This window comes from Dendrobates tinctorius, unplaced genomic scaffold, assembly GCF_039654945.1.
Source record: "Dendrobates tinctorius isolate UK_male_01 unplaced genomic scaffold, ASM3965494v1 ptg000163l, whole genome shotgun sequence".
Lineage (NCBI taxonomy): Eukaryota > Metazoa > Chordata > Amphibia > Anura > Dendrobatidae > Dendrobates > Dendrobates tinctorius.
This window is the reverse complement of record NW_027361830.1, coordinates 15,092,370-15,107,250: the sequence shown is the minus strand read 5'-3', so window position 1 is coordinate 15,107,250 and position 14,881 is coordinate 15,092,370. Positions and strand designations below refer to the sequence as shown.

At 43.5% G+C, this 14,881-nt stretch overlaps 1 long non-coding RNA gene across 1 annotated transcript in view; it reads left to right on the top strand.

Annotated features, from left to right (window-relative positions):
- The window catches only part of LOC141052814 (uncharacterized), a 51,092-nt gene extending 38,819 nt beyond the window's left edge, over nt 1–12,273 (top strand). Inside the window, exon 2 of the long non-coding RNA XR_012220901.1 lies at nt 12,074–12,273. This is a non-coding gene — a long non-coding RNA (uncharacterized lncRNA). The remainder of the gene's footprint in view (nt 1–12,073) is intronic.
- The last annotated feature ends 2,608 nt before the right edge of the window (nt 12,274–14,881 follow it).

The window sequence follows — 14,881 nt, the reverse complement described above, 5'->3', positions numbered from 1 at the left end:
CAGAAGTTTATAAGGTACAGTCGTAAAATTAAAAAATCATATTTTTCCACAAAAATGATCTTTTCACCCCCAATTTTTATTTTCCCAAGGGTAACAGGACCCTAAAAGTTATTGTGCAATTTGTCCTGAGTACGCTGATACCCCACATGTGGGGGTAAACCACTATTTGGGCACATGGCAGAGCTCGGAAGGGAAGCAGCGCCATTTGACTTTTTTGGCTGGAATTGGGATTGGACGCCAAGCTGTGTTTGGAAAGCCCCTGATGTGCCTAAACAGTGGAAACCCCCCCCCCCACAAATGACACCATTTTGGAAACTAGACCCCTCAAGGAACTTATCTAAATGTGTGGTGAGCACTTTGAACCCCCAAGGGCTTCACAGAAGTTTATAACGCCCAGGCGTGAAAATAAATAAATCATATTTTTTTTCCACAAAAATGATATTTTTGTCCCCAATTTTTTATTTTCCTAAGGGTAACAGGAGTAATTGGACCACAAAAGTTGTTTTGCAATTTGTCCTGAGTAGGCTAATACCCCATATGTGGGGGTAAAACACTACTTGGGTACATGGCAAAGCTTGGAAGGGAAGGAGCACCGTTTGACTTTTTCAATGCAGAATTGACTGGAATTGAGATCAGACGCCATGTTGCGTTTGGAGAGCACCTGATGTGCCCAAACAGTGGAAACCCCCCAATTCTAACTCCAACCCTAACCCCAACACACCCCTAACCCTAATCTCAGCCCTAACCCTAGCCCTAACCCTAACCCTAGACCTAGCCCTAGCCCTATCCCTAACCCTAATGAGAAAATGAAAATAAATACATCATTTTAATTTTATTATTTTTCCCTAACTAATGGGGTGGTAAAGGGGGGTTTGATTTACTATTTATGGTGGGTTTTTATGTTTGGAAGCTGTCGCACGCTAAAAGACGCTTTTTATTGTAAAAATAGTTTTTGCATCATCACATTTTGAGAGCTATAATTTTTCCATACTTTGACCCACCGAGTTATGTGAGGTCTTATTTTTTGCGGGATGAGTTGACATTTTCATTGGTACCATTTTCGGGCAGGAGACATTTTTTGATCGCTTTTTATTCCGATTTTTGGGACGCAGAATGAACAAAAAACAGCATTTCAAGAATTTCTTTTGGGGGGTGCGTTTACACCGTTCCGCGTGTGGTAAAATTGATAATGCAGTTTTATTCTTCGGATCAGTACGATTACAGCAATATCTCATTTATGTCTTTTTTCATGTTTTAGCGCTTTTATGCAATGAAAACAATTTTATATATTATGTATCGGTGATCTGTCACATCACAGATCGCTGTGACAGATCATCGATCTGTCACAGGCAGTGCTGGAGGTTTCCTCATGCCGGCGCTTTGCAGGCATGAGGAAGCCGGCTCCCTGCAGGCCCGTGAAGGTCCCCGCCACCATTTTGGATCCGGGGACCTGCAGGGAAGGAGACCCCTGCAGCAGCGCTGCACATCACTGCGGGGGTCTCAGGGAAGCACGGAGGGAGCCCTCTCCCTGCCAATGCTTCCCTAAACCCCAGGTACACTGCAGTTGTGTTTGATCATAGTGTGCCAGGGATTAACGTGTTGGGGGCAGTCCGTGACTGCCCCTGACACATAGTGCCGGGTGTCAGCTGTGATAATCAGCTGACACCCGGCTGATCGCTATTACGTACTATCCCGTCCATGGGCATAGGGGCCCGGGTCCCATGGATGGGATAGTATGTCAGATGTCAGAAAGGGGTTAAAAAAACACACAAAAAAAGTAGCAAACTATGCTTTATCATCATACCACTTGGAAAAAGTGATGAATGTAAATAAAAATATCACTGAAAATGCCATCTTGTCCCGCAAAAAACAAGCCACCATAGAGCTCCATCAGCGGAAAAATAAAAGTTATAGCTCTCAGAATAAAGTAATGCAAAAATAATTATTTTTTTATAAAAGTTTTTATTGTGTAAAAGCACTAAAACATAAAAAAATATAAATGTGGCATCGCTATAATTGTACCAACCCAAAGAATAAAGTTGCCTAATCACTTATACTGCACGAGGAATGGCGTGAAAAATAAAACCAATTCTTCACCTTCTGTGGATTTGTTCATTCTGCCTCCCAAATATCGCAATAAGGCTAGGTGCACATTTATCCTGCGCTCTACACTGAATGCTTACATATAATGAGGCAGATGGAGGCACTGAATACTATGGGACTTGTGATCCGGCGGTGTCTGTCTTTTTAGGCGTGCATAAAAACACGGTCCACCATAGATTGTGCACCTCTGAAAGGAAGTACAACTCTGAATGGAGGCCAGACGGAGGCCAGAGTAACTTTGCTGCCTCATTATAGTGATTGGATCCCTCGGGGGTTTTGTTTGTCATGTCGCTCTGAGATTTAGATGGAAACCCCAAAGTATGTGCTTAGCATATAGCGCCAAATAAATGTGATCCCAAACGTTATGAAAAATGTTCCCAATAAAAGCTTCAACTCAATCCACAAAAAAAGTAAATCCCCACTCAGGTCCACCATCTGTTAACATAAATATAGGGGGCTTCCACATTACCGGTAGCACAAAGGCTCTGGAAAAGCAAAATGGCTCATTTCCCCCCAAAAGGAAATTCAGTGAATTCTGCACTCCCAAATCCAAATGCCCCCTCCCTTCTGAGCCCCAGTGTGTATAAGCCACTTTTAGCGTTCACATTTGACAGGGGTATAATTTCTAAAATGGGGCCACTTGGGAGGGGGAGTCTACTCTCTAGCACTTAGGGGGCTCTGTATATGGAGTTCACAAACTATTCTAGGAAAATCTGTGCTCCAGGAAGCAAATAGCGCTCCATCCCTACCTATATTCTGCAGAAATTGTGGGACAAATTCTGGTGCCAATTTTACCCACTTCTTGTGTGAAAATGTTAAATCTGGGGCTAAAAAATTTTTTTGTGTTAGAAATGTAATTATTTTTTCTTCACTGCCCAATGGTACAAATTTCTTTAACTCAACGATGGTGTCATAATGATCACTGCACCCCTAGATTAATTCATCAAGAGGTGTATTTTGTAAAATTGGGTCACTTATGAGTAGTCCTGCTGTTCTGGCACCTTAGGGACTCTCCCAGTGGGTCATGGCACCCTCAAACCATAAAAGTAAAATCTGCACTATAATATGGCACTCCTTCCCTTTTGACATTTGCACTGGGCCTCACAAGTAGTTTTCAAACACATGGGGTATTGACACACTCAGGAGAAATTGCATAACACATTTTGATGTCCATTGTTTCCGGTTACCCTTGAGAAAATAAAACATTTGGGTCTAAAAGAAAAATTTTGCAGGAAAAATGTTTTTTTTTTAAATTTTCTTAGCTCTGTTATAAAGTTCTGTGAAGCACCTGGTGGTTCAAGATGCTTACCTCACATTTAGATAAGTTCCTTGAGGAGTTGAATTTCCAAAATGTTATCACTTGTGGGGGAATTCCTCTGTTTAGGCACATCAGGGGCCCTCCAAAAGTGACATGGCGTCGGTTCTCGATTCCAGCCAGTTTTGTCTTCAAAAAGTCAAACCTTGCTCCTTCCCTTCCGGGTCCTACCGTGCGCCCAAACAGTGATCTTCCTCCACACATGGGGTAATGGTGTACTCACGAGAAATTGCACAACAATTTTTGGGGTCCATTTTCTCCTTTTTGTCTAATACCTTGTGAAAATACATGAGTTACGCTGATTGTTCCACCTTTTTTTTTCCTTTTTGCACTGCATTGCTCCATTGCAGAGATATTCACATTTGTTGCCTTTGTAGTTAGTAAGTTAATTCTTTGCTTGTAGTGAAACTGGGCATTTCTTCAGAGTCTCTTCTAAAGTTATACACATTCACCTCTAACTCCCATACACTGAGATTTACAGGGGGGGTAAAAACACACACCCCCATAGAAGTCTGTGAAGAAATGCTTAGTTGAACTACAAGCAGAGATTTTACATAGTGCAGTCCTAAAGCAACAAGTATGAATATCTGTGCAATGGAGTTGCATAGTGCAAAATGGAAAAGAGCAGCAGAATCAGGAAAGATCAAGGATTTATTTTTGCAAGGTATGTAAATAAATGTTTTTGAATAAGTGAGTTTTTAAGCTTAAGATAGAAGGAGAAGGCATGCCCGCATAAATTAAGACATTTTGCACATTTTATTCTAACATAGTATTGATCAAATAAGACTTTTCACCAGATTTTTCATGCTGAGCTGGGCACATGATATAATAGTGGAAGCAGAGTGGAGCAAAATTATTTTTTTTTCTATTTCGCCTTTCCATTGCAGAGATATTATCAATCAGTATTTGTCAACTAATGAGTTAACTTTAGTGATGTCCAGGTGGGTGTTATCAGATACTTCTTTATTGGGAGTGTACTTCTCCCTGTAGGGCTGTTAGGCGTCTGGTTTCTGCGCCTGCTCTGCAGGAATCCAGAGCCTCACATTCTGCGGTCTCCTGCTGTCTATCTACTGCAGAGAAGATTACTTTGCAGCAGACCGCTCCAGAGCCTAAAGGGTCTGTCACACTAAGCGATATCGCTAGCAATATCGCTCTATCATCACTGGTTTTTGTGACGTAGCAGCGATATTGCTAGCGATATCGCTATGTGTGATACTTACCTCCGACCGGCTCCCCCGCTGATTATCGCTGATCTCGCGAGAACGACGTGGACCGTTTCTCGACATCAGCTTCCTGCTGGGCTTTCTGTGGCGCCGACGAGCGATGCGTGGACGCGGGCGGGAGGACGTCAGGATCGCCTCGTCTGACAGGTAAGTAACGACCCCCGACCGCTGCTATGTCACTGGTGAGATCTGCCTGTGTGGCAGCTCACTAGCGACCACTTAGCGATGCACCAGCGATCCTGACCATGTCATATCGCTGGTCAGGATCGCTGGTGCATCACTAAGTGTGACAGTACCTTAAGTTCCTCTGTGTTCCTCCTGGGCATGCTCACGAGGCGATCTCCCATTGGAGATCGGGAGTCATGTGCCCAGGTCCTGCTCCAGATCTCATTGGTCCATCTCGGAGATCTGGAAGGTCCCGCATGGCTATAAAAAGCGCGCATGACTGTTCGGCCATGCGCTAGTATAGACTTTTCAAGCTAATGTGTGAATGGTGACGGATGTATGACTCTGGTGACTGACTCATTTGAAACCCTTTCCCTCTGATATTACGCATGTGGATAGGGAATTAGTGCAGCAGTCAGCGCCAGTCAGTGGCAAGCCTTAGGCCACTGTGCTCTCCGCACCTCTACTCTAGCGTCCGACATTGCGCCTGCCTCCTAGCTTTGTCGACTAGCGGCCGTATCCTACGCCATGCTGCAGTTGCAGTCCTCCTTGGCGTCCGCAGTAGCGACGCCGCACACACGGTAGGTCTAGACGGACGCAGCTCCTCTGCCTTGGGTCCTGCTCCTGTGACCAGATACCCTGCGTGCATTTCCCTGTGGTCTGTGACACTAACAGGCTCAGCGTTTTCGTATGTTTATGTTGCGGCGCCTCTGTGTGTGAACAGAGCCCGCTTTGCGCACCTCGGATGAAGTCTAACCCGTGCGCATTATACCGCCATATTGCTTGTCTGTCATTACCTAGCAGCAGTGTAACACCTACTGCACGGTGGACCCCGAGCGGCGAGTGCACTTTATTATTTATTTTTAGTTAGTGCATTCCGCCGTTCCTAACAAGGACTTGCTATCTGATAAGATAACATTTGTTAAGTCAAATAGGTGTTATCAGATGTCAACACTCTAATAATATCTCCACAATGAAGACATTAAATAAAAATAAGAAAAAACACGTTATTCAGTTCTGCAGCCACTATTACATTGTGTGTCCAGTTTAAAATGGAATATTTGGTTAAAGGTCCTCTTTAACCCCTTCACCCCCAAGGGTGGTTTGCACGTTCATGACCGGGCCAATTTTTACAATTCTGACCACTGTACCTTTATGAGGTCATAACTCTGGAACGCTTCCATTGATCCCAGTGATCCCAGTGATTCTGACATTGTTTTCTCGTGACATATTGTACTTCATGTTAGTGGTAAAATTTCATTCAAATAACTTGCGTTTATTTGTGAAAAAAATGGAAATTTGGCAAAAATTTTGAAAATTTCGCAATTTTCCAACTTTGAATTTTTATGCCCTTAAATCACAGAGATACGGCACACAAAAAACTTGATAAGTAACATTTCCCACATGTTTACTTTACACCAGCACAATTTTGGAACCAAAATTTTTTTTTGTTAGGAAGTTATAAGGTTAAAAGTTGACCAGCGATTTCTCATTTTTACAACACTATTTTATTTTTAGGACCACATCACATTTGAAGCCACTTTGAGGGGTCTATATGATAGAAAATACCCAAAATTGACACCATTCTAAAAACTGAACCCCTTAAGGTGCTCAAAACCACATTCAAGAAGTTTATTAACCCATTAGGTGCGTCACAGGAATTTTTTTGAATATTTAAAAAGAAATGAACATCTAACTTTTTTTCACAAAAAAAATACTTTAGGTTCAATTTTTTTATTTTACCAAGGGTAACAGGAGAAATTGGACTGCAAAAGTTATTGTGCAATTTGTCCTGAGTACGCTGATACCTGATTTGTGGGGGGGAACGACTGTTTCGGCGCATGGCAGAGCTCAGAATGGAAGGAGCGCCGTTTGACTTTTTCAATGCAAAATTGGCTGGAATTCAGATTGGATGCCATGTCACGTTTGGAGAGTCCCTGATGTACCTAAACAGTGGAAACCCCCTACAAGTGACCCCATTTTGGAAACTAGACCCCCCAGGGAACTTATCTAGATATGTGGTGAGAACTTTGAACCCACAAGGGCTTTACAGAAGTTTATAACGTACAGCGGTACAATTAAAAAATCATATTTTTTCCACAAAAATGATCTTTTCACCCCAATTTTTATTTTTCCAAGGGTAACAGGTCCCTAAAAGTTATTGTGCAATTTATCCTGAGTACGCTGATACCCCACATGTGGGGGTAAACCACTATTTGGGCGCATGGCAGAGCTCGGAAGGGAAGCAGTGCCATTTGACGTTTTGGCTGGAATTGAGATCGGACACCATGTCGCGTTTGAAAAACCCCTGATGTACCAAAACAGTGGAAACCCCCCACAAATGACACCATTTTGGAAACTAGACCCCCTAAGGAACTTATCTAGATGTGTGGTGAGAACTTTGAACCCCCATGGGCTTCACAGAAGTTTATAACATAAAGCCATACAATTAAAAAATCATATTTTTTCCACAAAAATGATCTTTTCACCCTCAATTCTTATTTTTCCAAGGGTAACAGGACCCTAAAATTTATTGTGCAATTTGTCCTGAGTACGCTGATACCCCACATGTGGGGGTAAACCACTATTTGGGCGCATGGCAGAGCTCGGAAGGGAAGCAGCGCCATTTGACGTTTTTGGCTGGAATTGAGATTGGACACCATGTCGCGTTTGGAAAACCCCTGATGTACCAAAACAGTGGAAATCCCCCACAAATGACACCATTTTGGAAACTAGACCCCCTAAGGAACTTATCTAGATGTGTGGTGAGAACTTTGAACCCCCATGGGCTTCACAGAAGTTTATAATGCCCGGGCGTGAAAATAAATAATTCGTATTTTTTCCACAAACATGATCTTTTAGTCACCATTTTTTTTTTCCCAAGAGTACCAGGAGAAATTGGACCCCAAAAGTTGTTGTCCAATTTGTCCTGAGTATGCTGATACCCCATATGTGGGAGAAAACTACTATATGGGCACACGTCGGGGCTCGGAAGGGAAGTAGTGACGTTTTGGAATGCAGACTTTGATGGAATGGTCTGCGGGTGTCATGTTGCCTTTGGAGAGCCCCTAATGTACCTAAACAGTGGAAACCCCCCACAAATGACACCATTTTGTAAACTAGACCCCCCAAGGAACTTATCTAGATGTGTGGTGAGCACTTTGAACCCCCCAGTGCTTCACAGAAGTTTATAACGCCCGGGCGTGAAAATAAATTCGTATTTTTTCCACAAACATGATCAATTAGTCACTATTTTTTTATTTTCCCAAGGGTACCAGGAGAAATTGGACCCCAAAAGTTGTTGTCCAATTTGTCCTGAGTATGCTGATACCCCATATGTGGGAGAAAACTACTGTATGGGCACACGTCGGGGCTCGGAAGGGAAGTAGTGACGTTTTGGAATGCAGACTTTGATGGAATGGTCTGCGGGTGTCATGTTGCCTTTGGAGAGCCCCTAATGTACCTAAACAGTGGAAACCCCCCACAAATGACCCCATTTTGAAATCTAGACCCACTAAGGAACTTATCTAGATGTGAGGTGAGCACTTTGAACCCCCAAGGGCTTCACTGAAGTTTATAATGCCAGGGCATGAAAATAAAAAAATCGTATTTTTTCCAGAAACATGATCAATTAGTCCCCAATTTTTTCATTTTCCCAAGGGTAACAGGAGAAATTGGACCCCCAAAAGTTGTTGTCCAATTTGGCCTGAGTACGCTGACACCCCATATGTGGGAGAAAACTACTGTATGGACACACGTCGGGGCTCGGAAGGGAAGCAGTGACGTTTTGGAATGCAGACTTTGATGGAATGGTCTGCGGGTGTCATGTGCGTTTGGAGAGCCCCTGATGTACCTAAACTATTGAAACTCCCCACAAGTGACCCCATTTTGGACACTAGACCCCCCACGGAACTTATCTAGATGTGTGGTGAGCACTTTGAACCCCCAAGTGCTTCACAGAAGTTTATAACACTCGGACGTGAAAATAAAAAAATCATTTTTTTCCACAAAAATGATATTTTTGCCCCCAATTTTTTATTTTCCTAAGGGTAACAGGAGAAATTGGACCCCAAAAATTGTTTTGCAATTTGTCCTGAGTAGGCTGATACCCTACATGTGGGGGTAAAACACTGTTTGGGCGCATGGCAGAGCTTGGAAGGAAAGGAGCACCATTTGACTTTTTCAACTCAGAATTGGCTGGAATTGAGATCAGACGCCATGTTGCATTTGGAGAGCCCCTGATGTGCCCAAACAGTGGAAACCCCCAATTATAACTCCAACCCTAACCCCAACACACCCCTAACCCTAACCCTAGCCCTAACCCTAACCCTAACCCTAACCCTAGCCCTAGCCCTAGCCCTAGCCCTAACCCTAAGGCTGTGTGCACACGCTGCGGATTTTGCTGCGGTTCCGCAGCGGTTTTGGCTGCTGCGGACCCGCAGCAGTTTCTGCTGCGGTGTACAGTACCATGATTCCCTATGGGAATCAAAAAACGCAGTGCAGACGGTGCAGAATTTTCCGCGCGGATTATCTGCGGTTTTCAATCCGCAGAAAGAATTGACATGTCAATTCTTTCTGCGGATTCTCCTGCGGTTTGCCATCTCCTCTATTGAGGAGATGAAAAACCGCAGGACAAAACCGCAGAGCAATCCACAGGTAAAACCGCAGGTCTTTTGACCTGCGGTTTCACCTGCGGATTTTACAAAATCCGGCGGATGAATCCGCACCTAATCCGCAGCGTGTGCACACAGCCTTACCCTAACGGGAAAATGGAGATAAATACTTTTTTTTTAGTTTTATTATTTTTCCCTAACTAAGGGGGTGATAACGGGGGGTTTGACTTACTATTTATGGCGGTTTTTATGTTTGGCGGCTGTCACGCTAAAAGACGCTTTTTATTGTAAAATAGTTTTTGCATCACCACATTTTGAGAGCTATAATTTTTCCGTATTTTGACCCACTGAGCCATGTGAGGTCTTATTTTTTGCGGGACGAGTTGACGTTTTTATTGGTACCATTTTCGGGCACGTGACATTTTTTGATCGCTTTTTATTCCTATTTTTGGGACGCAGAATGAACAAAAACCAGCGTTTCATGAATTTCTTTTGGGGGGGTGCGTTTACACCGTTCCGCGTGCGGTAAAATTGATAAAGCGGTTTTATTCTTCGGGTCAGTACGGTTACAGCGATACCTCATTTAGGTCGTTTTTTTATGTTTTTGTCGGTTTTATGCAATGAAAACTATTTTATATAAAAAATTATTTTTGCATCGCTTTATTCTGCGAGCTATAACTTTTTTATTTTTTCGCTGATGATGCTGTTTGGCAGCTCGTTTTTTGCGGGACAAGATGACGTTTTCAGCGGTACCATGGATATTTATATGCGTCTTTTTGATCGTGCGTTATTACACTTTTTGTTTGGCGGTATGATAATAAATCATTATTTTTTGCTTCGTTTTTTATTTTTATTTTTTAAGGGGTTCGCTAAAAGGGTTAACTAATGGGACAGTTTTATAGGGCGGGTCATTACGGACGCGGCGATACCTAATATGTGTACTTTTATCGTTTGTTTTTTTTATTATTTCCAAAAAATGGATTTATTGAGGGAATATTTTTTTTTTTTTTCTAATTTATTTGGCGATTTTTTTTTAATTTATTTTTACATTTTTTTTTTTAATTTTTTTTTTTTACTTTATTACATAGTCCCAGGTGGGACATCACTGTCCTGTGACAGATCGCTGATCTGTCACATCATAGATCACTGTGACAGATCAGCAATCTGTCACAGGCATTGAAGAAGACTTCCTCTTGCCTGCGCTTTGCAGGCACTGAGGAAGCCAGCTTCCTCAGGTCCCCGAAAGCCCCCGTCGCCATCTTGGATTCGGGGGCCTGGAGGATAGGAGCCCCCCGCAGCAGCGCTGCACATTGCGCTGCCGTTGGGGGCTCAGGGAAGCACGGAGGGAGCCCCCTCCCTGCCGATGCTTCCCTTTAACTCCCGGTACACCGCGATCATGTTTGATCGCGGTGTGCAAGGGGTTAACGTGTCGGGGGCGGTCCGTGACCGCCCCTGACACATAGTGCCGGGTGTCAGCTGTGATAATCAGCTGACACCCGGCCGCGATCAGCAGCGCTCACCACGTGGGCGCCGCTGATCGCGGTAGACGTACTATCCCGTCCACGGTCATACGGGCCCGGGTACCGTGGACGGGATAGTACGTCGGATGTCAGGAAGGGGTTAAAAAAGATATTGTGGACTTTTTTAAAAAGAAATGTGCCTAAGCCCTAATAGTCAGGTAGTTTTTAACTACTTGCCTGTTGTGCTTGGCGCTGTTCTTTGCCTGTACAGAATGGTCACAGATTGCTCCTGCCAGTGATTCAGCTTCTTCTGCTTATGTCATATCAACAGAGCAGCAGCTTTATTTACGCTCTACTCTATTGACTGGGCAGGACTGCCGAAGTCATGCTGATTGACAGCTGCCTCCCTGCTGCCCAACTGGTGGAGCCAGCTGTCAATCATCCAGACGTCAGCAGTCACACCCCTTGACAAAGCTGCCCAGAAGAATAAGAGCTGCTCTGTTGACATGGAGCAAAAGAGGTCAATGACTACTCTGTGCCGGCACTAGGTACAACTGCCAAGTAGTTACCTTTATTATCATCTATAGGCTTGTTAGTTTTTTGACACTTAGTGAAAAAAAAGCCTCCCTTTGACACATGTGATCTATAACGCTATCGCTCGTTGACCGATTAACCTGTTTTGTGCCACTTTTGGTTAGATACTATCAACAACATACCGGGAACTCCTCACAAGACCTACCAATTGGAAAATGTGCTGACCCAGTTGTCTAGACATCATGATTTGGTCTTTGTGACTGTCTCAGATCCTTATAGTTGTTTATTATTCCTGCTTCGAACACATCATTAACAAGAACTGACAGTTCCCGTTTTGTCTAAAATATCCCTACTCGTGCTATTGTCAGAAAATAACCTGTTTCATTCAGTTCCATTTACACAAGCGCTATGTCCTACTGAACCCGTTCATTAAAGAGACATGGAGCATATGGCCATACATTAGGGACTACATAGCGTCAAATATACAAGAAGAATGAAATTCGGCCTATGAGCTGAGGTTATAGAGCTATGATGTTAAGAAATGTACACCCCTACAACAGATAATAAAGAACTCACTATAACACAAAGCAATTATTATATGATTTATTTTAGCTTATGTTTCTTTTAAAAGTTATCTGCTTTTGCTTTTCTTGTCAATAGATAACATTGTGCCGTTGGCTCTGCTAGACTGGATAACATCATGAAATGCACTAGATCATCTTATGAATTGGTGTCTGAGAAGCTCTGGGAAATGAGGTCAATTTGTCTGCTTTAAATGCGCTGACATCATGTTAAAGGAAGTATATTGGCAGCGATATTTCAATTATTTTCTTTTTATATAAAGATTTTTTGCAGTCAAACACATTTTTTCAATCCAGTTTTTGAGTAACCGTGAAAAATAGTATTTATTTTGCTTGTTTCTTTTTTTTACTGAAATGAAACATATTTTATTATAGGGTGAATTTTACCAAGGGGCTTTAATAACACATTGTAGGTACTGCTGCTGATTTTAGGGTTGGATTCACATTCTGCAGAAAACTATTTCAATCTTATAGCCATGGGAAAAATTGCTAGGGGAGGCAGGTATTTCTGGGCATTATGGATAAGATTTAGATATAAAGAAACCCGTGAAGCTGGAAATGCAATCCAACGTGCAGGCAGCATGTTAAACTACAGGAGGCTCTGAATAAATCTAGGTTTAGCAGCCAAGTGGGAGGTCCAGCTGAGTGATTGACAGTTGTCTCTGTATACACAGTCATACAGAGCAGACGGTCCATCACTCACTGAAACCACTCGACTACTAATTGCAAAGTGAAAAGAGTTTAAAATTAGAAAATGGAACATTTATAGAACTGGAACTTTTCTACCAAAACTATATATAATTTCTGCCCAGCTCTCCCTGTATCTCATGCTCCCTACAGATTTAACTCCAATTCTAATGTCACAGATTTGCTAAATTATAAGGATTTGCTTTTGTGGATATTTGCACTTCATTGCTGAATGTGAAAAAAAAATGTTTTCACCTATGGTTTTACCAGGCTGCAGTTTTACACATAGAAAGAAATCAATTTTATCATGCACTGTTTTAAAAAACATTATATCATTTGCAATCTTTGGATACTGGGTAACAAATTTCGTAAGCTAAGGATACACTGCAACATGGTGCATGATACTGAAATCACAATGTCACATTGCCACATCACAACCAATGATTCCTTATTGCATTGTATCATGACTTGGGGACCTCTCTGACCTTTCCCGGCACCTGCGTACTGCAGTACTTTACTCTGCCCTCAACAGGGCAGAAAAAGTATGCCTGCGCAGGAGCCGAGGGAGAAGCAAGGAGGAGGACATCATCATATAAAGATGGGAGGCCCCGGACCGGACCGTGACACCCACTGCACCCCGGTGAGTATAATCTAACTTGTTTTTCTTATCTTTCAGGTTTCATCAGGGGTCATATCTACAGCATTGCAGAATGCTGTAGATAAGCCCCTGATGGCGGTGGCCGCAGCTTATAGGGCTAAAATGGGGTGACAGATTCCCTATAAGTAACTCTGCCATGGTGTGCGGTTTGTCCCCTAGACATATTAGCTTCAGGAGACCATGTTGCTGCTTTATTGAGGCAGTGTTGCACAGCTTCCAGCTTCCGACTGATATGGACAAATTGTTCTGAGATAGCAAATCGGAGATAGGACTAGCAGTAGGGAGTGCAGGAAAAGGTGTCAAGGTGGAGTAAACCCTGATATAAGCAGGGCCAGCAATCCTCGACATCAGGAGCACAAGTGCCGTTCCAGGGTGTGATTTGGCCCCATACACCACAGTGTTCACCCAGTGTGCCATCAGGAAAACGTAGCATCCCTGGCCACAAGCCCTTGTCCACGTGTGACTCATTAAGTGGACAATGCCAATAAGTGAATTGGTAAGGGCATGGCTGATGTTCCCGGACTTGTGCTGATACAAGGCATGGACGCCACACTGGATGAAAAAGTGGAGGACTGAGTATCGAGGGACGGCTACCGCCATGAGGTGACAGATATCCACCATGTCTACCAGCCTAAATGGCAACATTTCCTTGGCAAGCAACCTGGAAATGTGATGGTTTAGAATTTGGGCCTGTGGGTGGGTGGCTAGGAACTTATTTTTTCATTCCAAGGCCTAGGGTAGGGACAGCTGAACGCTGTGCTGGGACAAGGATTTGGAGGTGTTTGACGATGGTAAGTCAAAATGTGCAAGGGTAGGTGCAGGGCAGGAGGCATCTGAGTCAGAGTCTTAGACAAGATTGGGAAGCATCTAGTACAGAGGATGAGTGGTGTCACCTTATGGCATCAATCGTGGACCCAGGCATTTGGCCCACAGTGTCAGGTGCTTAGATGACATGTGCCTGATCATGCTGGGATAGTTAGGTTATTAGTAGTCAGGCCCCTGCTGATCTTTGCATGACACAAGTTGCAAATGGAACTCTCTTTAAAAAGTCCCAAACTACGGAACACCTAACTCTTTGACAGAGAAATGCACTAGTGTTGGTGCTCTGAGGAATAGTTTCCTGCCTTGTCCCTCTGGTCACTCCACTGTCTCTTCCAGTCTGCTTCAGTGCTACCGATCTCTATCGCTCAGTGCAGCTGGCCTTGCTCTGCATGTCAGCATCCCAGGTTGGGTCTGTGACTTTGTCATCCACCACGTAGTCTTCCACTACCGCTCCCTGGTCTTCCTAACTTCGTGACTTAACAACAATAAGACTTAGCGGCAACTGTGTCTCATCATCAATCCTCCTCTTGATCCCAAATTTGCCATTCCCCACCATCATTTTCTTGGGCTGGTGCTGCTCTATGGTTTCTGCATCACTAAACAGCATGTCTTCCTGTCCCTGTTCACACTGCTCTGTCTTCAGAAGTGTTGTAGTGTGCCTCCCTGCAAAGTGGGACAGGAGCCTATGTGTAGTGAATGACAATGGCGTAGCATTTCCTA